The 7284-nt window shown below is 45.7% G+C and overlaps 1 protein-coding gene across 3 annotated transcripts in view; it reads left to right on the top strand.

Moving 5' to 3' along the window:
* Nucleotides 1-7284, top strand: part of CACNA1D (calcium voltage-gated channel subunit alpha1 D) — a 311617-nt gene that overhangs the window by 81524 nt on the left and 222809 nt on the right. The gene's annotated exons all lie outside the window — the stretch shown is intronic.

Genomic DNA, 7284 nt, shown 5'->3' with positions numbered 1-7284 from the left:
GGGTTTTTTTTTTTTTTTTTTTTTTAAAGAGAGAGAGAGAAAGAGGGGTTGGGGGAAGGGGCAGAGAGAGAGAGAGAATGAGAGAGAATCTTAAGCAGGCTCAACACTCAGCACAGAGCCCGATGCAGGACTCAATCCCACAACTGTGGGATCATGACCTGAGCCAAAATCAAGAGTCCGATGCTCAATCGACTGAGCCTCCCGGGTGCCCCCCTCCCTCAGGGACCTTACACGGTCTGTGGTTTCAGCAATATCCAGAAACCGGTGTCCTACATCCCTCTCACTCCGGTCTGGCTGCTGCATTCCCAGCTTGTCCACCTGCCTGGCCTTGAGAGCCATGTCCCATCCTCCTCGCCCTGTATTTTCTCTAAAACACTTGCCACCAACTTGGTGGCTGTCCTCTCTGTGCCCACCACTAGAAGGGATGCTCTGCAAGGGAGCATTTTTTATTGACTGCTGTAGTGACAGCACCTAAGACTGTTTGGTCTCAACAGTCAGTGTAGACTGTGCTGAGCCACCGTCCTCATGCACAGCCTCCACTCTCCCTGCGTCCAGTGAGGCTCCGGCTCCACATCGAGGGTCCTGGTCATGGAAATCTCCTAATGAATCCATCTGGCGCTATGATCTCATTGTTTCCGTATAGGCCTCGGTAACTGAACTCAGACATTTTAGTATGCACTATTAAGTATATTCCTTACGAGTGATTTAAGGAGGCCATTTAGAGTAGTGGAAAGATCTTTGACTTTAGAGCCAGATTCTTGAGTTTAAATTCTTGTTCTGCCACTAAATAGCAGGGCCTTCATCAAAACATAGCAACACTCAGCATTAGTTTTCTCATTTGTAAAATGAAATGATACTTGTTTCATAAGACTGTTGGAAGGAATTGCTGAATGTATGGAATGCATCTAACATAATTTGGTTAGTGATAGCCAGTATGATTATTGTTCTTAGCTGTGTGCATGATAGTTAAGATTACTTGCAATTCTAAAACTTTTGAAACAAAAATGTTGCTGCCTTTCTTTTTAGATGTTGGCAGTTGCTCTTTGGTCAAAACCCATAATTGTTTAATAAAACATTGTCTCTGTGGTAAAAATTAGGCTTGATTTACATTGCTTCAACTTACAGAGTCTTTTTCAGGAATTTATTCTGCTACAGAGTTCAAGGGTTGCCTTTCAGTAAAATTTACTTAACCAGAGTGCTTAGGAATGGAATGTTCTGGAGGAATTGAATCTCCTAATTAATGAGAAAGGAACTCATTTTGTGGGGGAGGCCCTTCCTAAAATGCCTTTATATGTACATTGAGCATAATTCCAAGTGTACAGAGTGCTCAATAAATACTTGGTTAATTATCTTGAACTTAGAGACATTACTTTAATTTCTATATTGATTGCCTTTGAGCAATAAGCTATAGGAAGTATAAGTGATGGTCCTAAAAACAAGTCCTATGTTTTTAACATAGGCTTAAAAATATCTTAAAGGAAGTATTTGACTTTGATCCCTACATGTCAACAGTAGCCACTTTCAGGATAACTATTCATTGATTGTACCTATTTGGATAAGAAGAATTGCAGGTGACTCCAGTTCAAAGGAAGTGGAGTAAAGTTGAGGCCGTGCGTGCCAGCACACCCTTCCGTGGGTGTACACGTGCATACACCAGGATTCTCTCACACACCATTAAATGGTGAGTGAAGAACAAAATAATCAAGCACAATTTACAGTCCAGTGCATGGCAGTGAGCAATGTGTGGTAGGTACCAAGTGAACAGGATAGATTTAAGGACTGTGATTTCAAAGAAGGTGTGATTAGCAAAGGCTAAACGTGATCAGAGAAGGCTTCCTGGGAAAAGTGAGATTGGAGCCGAGCATTGAAGATTGTGTCTCCTGCTCCGGTGTCCCAGGCTGGCCCAGCCAGGGCAGAGTGGGTGGTTCTCAGGCCAGTCTGCAGCCACTCTGGGAGGACTGGGGCGAGGCCGCTGATCTCACACAGCTTCCCTTGTGAGCACAGCCGATGATTCGCTAAGTTATAGCCTCGTTTGCCACTTGTGATTTTGGGTATTTTGTGGACTTTGGTTCAAGATGGGGCTTTTCAAGCTGAGAGGGCAGGAGATGGAGATTTAGGACCAAGTTTGTTGCAGGAAAGTGTTTTGTTTTTTAATGTTTGTTTATTTTTGAGAAAGAGAGGCAGAATGTGAGCGGGGGAGGGCCAGAGAGAGAGTGGGGGAGACACAGAATTTGGGGCAGGCTCCAGGCTCTGAGTTGTCAGCACAGAGCCCAACACGGGACTTCGACTCACGGACTGCGAGATCATGACCTGAGTCCAAGTTGCATGCTTAACTGAGTGAACCATGTGGGCACCCTTGGGGGAAAGGGTTTGAACCATCAGTTTCCTGTGTGTGTCTGGGTCTTGCTTTGAAGATGGACCCCTGAGGGCCACCTCGGATGATTTTGAGGAAGAAGGCAAAGGAGATTCACGATTTAGACAGAAGGAGACATGTGGAACCTTTCACAGATACATCCCCCCTCCGCTGAAAACCAAGCACACAGTTTACGCTTTGTGGCAGGGATGAGAGCAGTGGGGTTGCTGGAGAGAGTTGTATATATATCGATTGACTTGCTCAGTGCTCTGGATTGTTTACTGAGAAATCATGGCTGTGGATAGTTGATTGTACTGACTGGAGGTGTGCAGCCAAGAGCCCACAGTCTCATACAGGCCTCTGTGTGAGTCATGAGGGGCTCTCTGTTGGCAAAGAGGCTGGAATGCAGGTGGGGAGGCTGGAAAAGGAGTGGCTGTGATTGTCACAGGGTGACAGCCACTTGTCTCCAGAGGAACCATGGCTGCAGGTGTGTGCTTAGGTTAAACGCAAATGCTAAACAAGAAAGCAATGTTGTATTTTTAGGACCTCCTGACTTAAATGTCTTTCTCTCTCGAAGACCACAGGCCTTATGGCACAGGCTTACCTGAGAGCATAACCTGTGTGGCAGTGACTGTGCGTTCCGAGCTGTTTTGCTTTGACTGGGCAGTACGGATCTTAGCTGCTCCTGGGCCTGCTTGATAAACACTCTCCAAATAATAGGTGGTGAGGGATGTATGACCCTGGATGACTGCAACTTGTAAGATTCTCTGGAAATGCCTCCGGCATCACCCTGGCTTTTCAAGTGAGAAAACTACTTCTCAGCCTGTGGACTGATGTGCTGAGGTCACTAAGCTCTTTTTGTCTGTCTGTCTGTCTCTATCTCTTCATAGCTGTTTGCTGTCGAGGCTGAAGTTTATATGTCGACCCCTGACCTATTAAAACCTTGACTTGAACGTTTCAAAGGTGCCTTAAGCTCATCGTGTCCAGTGGAACTCGGGTCTCCCCCACTCAGCCTGGCCACCCCCAGCCTTCCCTGTCCCATCGGGGGATCCCATTCAGCCACGTGCTGAGCCCACTGGCTGAGCGTCTCTCGGATCCCTTGTCACCCCTGAGCCTGCTATCTGTCTTGTCCTCTCTGCCTCTGGAGTTGTTCTGAGCCTCTCCGTGTCTCTCCCGCCACCTTCCTAATCTAAACTGCCATCTTCTGCATTTCCGTTCTCTTCCAGGCAGTGGCCAGGTGGCCTTTTCATAACAAATCTGAGCATAGTATTCCTTTACCCGAGTCCCCGTTCACAAGCCCTGCTGCTGTGAATTGAGCATGGGCTTCACATCGGGGTCTGTGAGGCCCTGTGTGACCCCTGCCTTCCTCCCACATGCCTGTCTCCCCCCTCCTTTGCCTGTGACGCTTCAGCCACATCAGCATCATGTCGGGATCTTTCAGATAAGAAACTCTGATGGCCACCGAGCTTTCAAACCTATTCCTCCCACCCAGAAACTCCTTTTTGTCTACTAGTTCCCAGCTTACATGCCCCTTGCTTTTGTCCTTCACTAACTCTTCTACCTAAAAAGTCCTCCTCTGGTTTTCTCTATCACCGTGCCCAGCTTATTTTCTTGATAGTGTGTCTGTAATTGTTTATTTGCTAATTTAGTCATTTCCTAGACTGATAGGGAAGGGCCTATGTTTGTTTTGCTCACCATATAAATCCCCCTCTGTCTGCAGCTCATCTCCTATTACTGTGTCTTTCCTTCATCCCACGGCAGCCACACTCATCTCCCTGCCATTCCTCAAACACACCTGGCTTGCGTATGCCCCAGGGCCTTTGTACTTTCTGGGCTATCTGTCCAGAAAGTTTTGTTTTGTTTGGTTTGGTTTGGTGTTTGCTCAGTTATCTGCATGCTGACTCTTGTTTTCTTTAGATTTTAACTCAAAGTCACCTGTTTAGTGAAGACTTCTCTGGCCCCTGTGTGTAAAATTACACCTGCCCCCTGACACTTCACAGTGCCTTTCTCTGCTTTACTTTTCTCCCTCATACGAACACCAACTACCATATGGCACATCTTTCTTATTTATCTTATTTTTTGTCTGTCTCCCCAACTGGAGCGAATACTCCATGAGTTTCTGTTCTTGCTGTTCTGTTTTCTGTTCTCCTAGTGCTGTATGCCCAGTACTTGAATGTTGGTTGAATGAATGAATACTTGCATGAATAATGCATGCTTAGGGAATCACACAGAGTGGGCACTCGACACACTTTTTTACTGTGGTGAAATATACATAACATGTACCATTTTAACCATTTTTGAGTGCACAGTTCAGTGGCATTAAATATGTTCACATTGTTGTGCAACCATCCCCACCATCTGCTCTTTATTTTCTGAACTAAATGTATCCAAGAATAAGTGAGTAACTGAATGAATGAAAAGCAGGTTTACAATAAAGGTCTCTTGACTTGGGGCCCAGTGTTTTTCCCACTGCATCGTGTTAGGGGAAGGGACGGTAAGAAGAGGCATCTGGGTAGCCTCTCGGACGGTCAGGTAGCTTCAGCGAAGATGCCTAAGGGTGTGGCACATGTTTTGTGTGGCCTTTGTTGTAAATGATGAGGGGCCTCTCTCTCTGCCATGCATACCCATGTGCCTTCTTTTCTGCATCTGAAGCTGTGACTCTCATGGAGCTTGTAAGAGGATGTAAAAGGAGGTGCTCATTCACCTCTGAACCTTTCTTACTGGACTCATGCAATGGGGCGACCCTGCCTGCCCCCCTTGGTGCTGTTCTCATTAACCTTTGAAGAGATTATTCCACTGATGGCAAGGCAGTGTTTATTTTAAATTCTAAAGGAAACCAGATTACAGGGAACACAAAATGTTAAGTGTGGGTCAAAATCATTGACTATGAAAGTCTCCCTGATGGATGGGAAGGGAGGAGTTAGTTTGAGCCCATAATAGTTTCTTCCCACAAGCTTGGTGAATTCTGTGGCACCCACCTTTTCATGCACTTCACCATGTTAGGCACTTCCTGCTGAAATCCACATGGTAGGTTCCCTCTCCTGTCTGTCACATGTCCTGCCTTGGATTCTTGGTGATGTGGCAGTGGTGTCTTTTCTTCATGTCCCCACTCAGGTCTTAAGGCAGAAGCATGGGCAGACACAGCTGAGGGTGTGGGGTCCCCAGTGCACCTGCCATATGCCGGATGCTGTTTTGGCTTAGGGAAGCTGAGGGGGCACCTGAGCATAGGCTAGGCCCCCAGGGAACTTACAGGAACATCCTGCAGGCACAGCTGTCCCTACCTGACTTGTCCCTACCCTAACTACTTGACCTGTTCTCTGAACGAGAAGGAAATCTGCTGTGTGGGGTCAGGGGAGAGTTCACAAAGGTATCTGTCAAGGCATGAGGTGTGTGGTGCGGCAGAGCGGAGATCAGAAGGCAGAAAAGTCAGAATGAGGGGTGAGGTTGTGGTTTGGGTCAACTTCCTGTTTGGTCTTTTCAGTGATAGACAGGAAATGGATCTAGTTGAATTATCTTCGGTTCTGTTTTCAAGCTCTAATCATTTGTTGTTTGACCTGCTTCCTGCCTTCACTGGACATACTCATACCTGTCAGGGAATTCCCTGAATTTCCAGTCTTGCAGGGACCAGGGTCAGTCATCATTTTGTTGGCACCAGGTGGCATTCAGTGTTACCTAAGCTCGCAGGATTACCCAACCCGGTAGAAATATAATGTCCTTTTAGATTATTACATGTTACTTCACGAGGGTAAAGATACCCACCAATTGGTTTAATCTACTTTGATAGACTCTTAAAAATTTTTTTTATGTTTTAATTTTATTTTTGAGAGGTAGACAGAGCATGAGTGGGGAGTGGAGGCAGAGAGAGGGAGACACAGAATCCGAAGCAGGCTCCAGGGTCTGATCTGTTGGCACAGAGCCCAACGTGCAGCCCAAACTCACATACTGTGAGATGATGACCTGACCTAAAGTCAGACCCTTAACCGACTGAACCACTCAGGCACCCCTACTTTGATAGATTTTTAACTAGTTATGTCCATGAAAATCACCAGTCCATTCTCTTTGTTTATGTTAAAGGGTAGTAGGTACTTCTAGCCACTCAAGCGATGAGACCTGGTTTTAGATTTTGAATGGCAGTATTGATACTACTTTACCCCCACAGCAGAGCGATACCTTTATCTCCTGATCAGCAGAAGTCCTAAAGAGAACCTTCAAATGTTCCTGGAAAGGGGAAGAATATGCCTTAACTAGCAATGTTTTTCTTGTTCTCAAAATTAAGTGTACAAATAGCTAAATGGATGAAAAAGTTAGTTGTTTTTCCAAAGCTATCTGTCAGCTTTTAGTTGGGAGGACACTTGTGTGTCTTATGGGCAACTTCCTTGCCACCCACCAAAACATAATGAAGCTGATAGATGGTCCTTATGGAAACTTTCCTTTATTTTCCTGGATGTTGTGGCTTTTGGCCAGATGCACGCTGGCGGAGAGATATGCTATTGTCTTTCAGTTGGGAAATATTATTTTCTGTTTCCGTCACAATGGCCCAAGGGGTTGGATGCCACTGACACTTGTTACACTGTAAGAATAACCAGGGGGCCCTAAAGTTTGACCTGTAGGTCCATCTGCTTTCTTAAAATGGTGACCAATGAACATTTTCCGGTGAGTGTTATTCTCCTAAATTTTAAATGGATTCAAATAAAACGTGGTCTGTGGATGTGATGATTCTTAGTGAAATCTTCAGTGTGCAGAAATACTAAAGGCAGCAGCATATTCAGGGAATCCTTGCTTTCTGTAATGATTTCCTGTAAGAATATAAGAGTCTCCATTCTCCATCAGACTAATAGTTTTCCTCATCCAGCACTCTGATGCCAAGACTAGGGCAGGGGTCCTAGAGGGAGGGCTTGGTGCTCCTTCTTGCCATCACCTTAACAACCTGA

The sequence above is a fragment of the Crocuta crocuta genome, unplaced genomic scaffold, assembly GCF_008692635.1.
Source record: "Crocuta crocuta isolate KB4526 unplaced genomic scaffold, BGI_CrCroc_1.0 scaffold463, whole genome shotgun sequence".
Taxonomy (NCBI): domain Eukaryota; kingdom Metazoa; phylum Chordata; class Mammalia; order Carnivora; family Hyaenidae; genus Crocuta; species Crocuta crocuta.
Note: the sequence above shows the minus strand (reverse complement) of the source record. Positions and strands in the feature narration are given on the sequence as shown.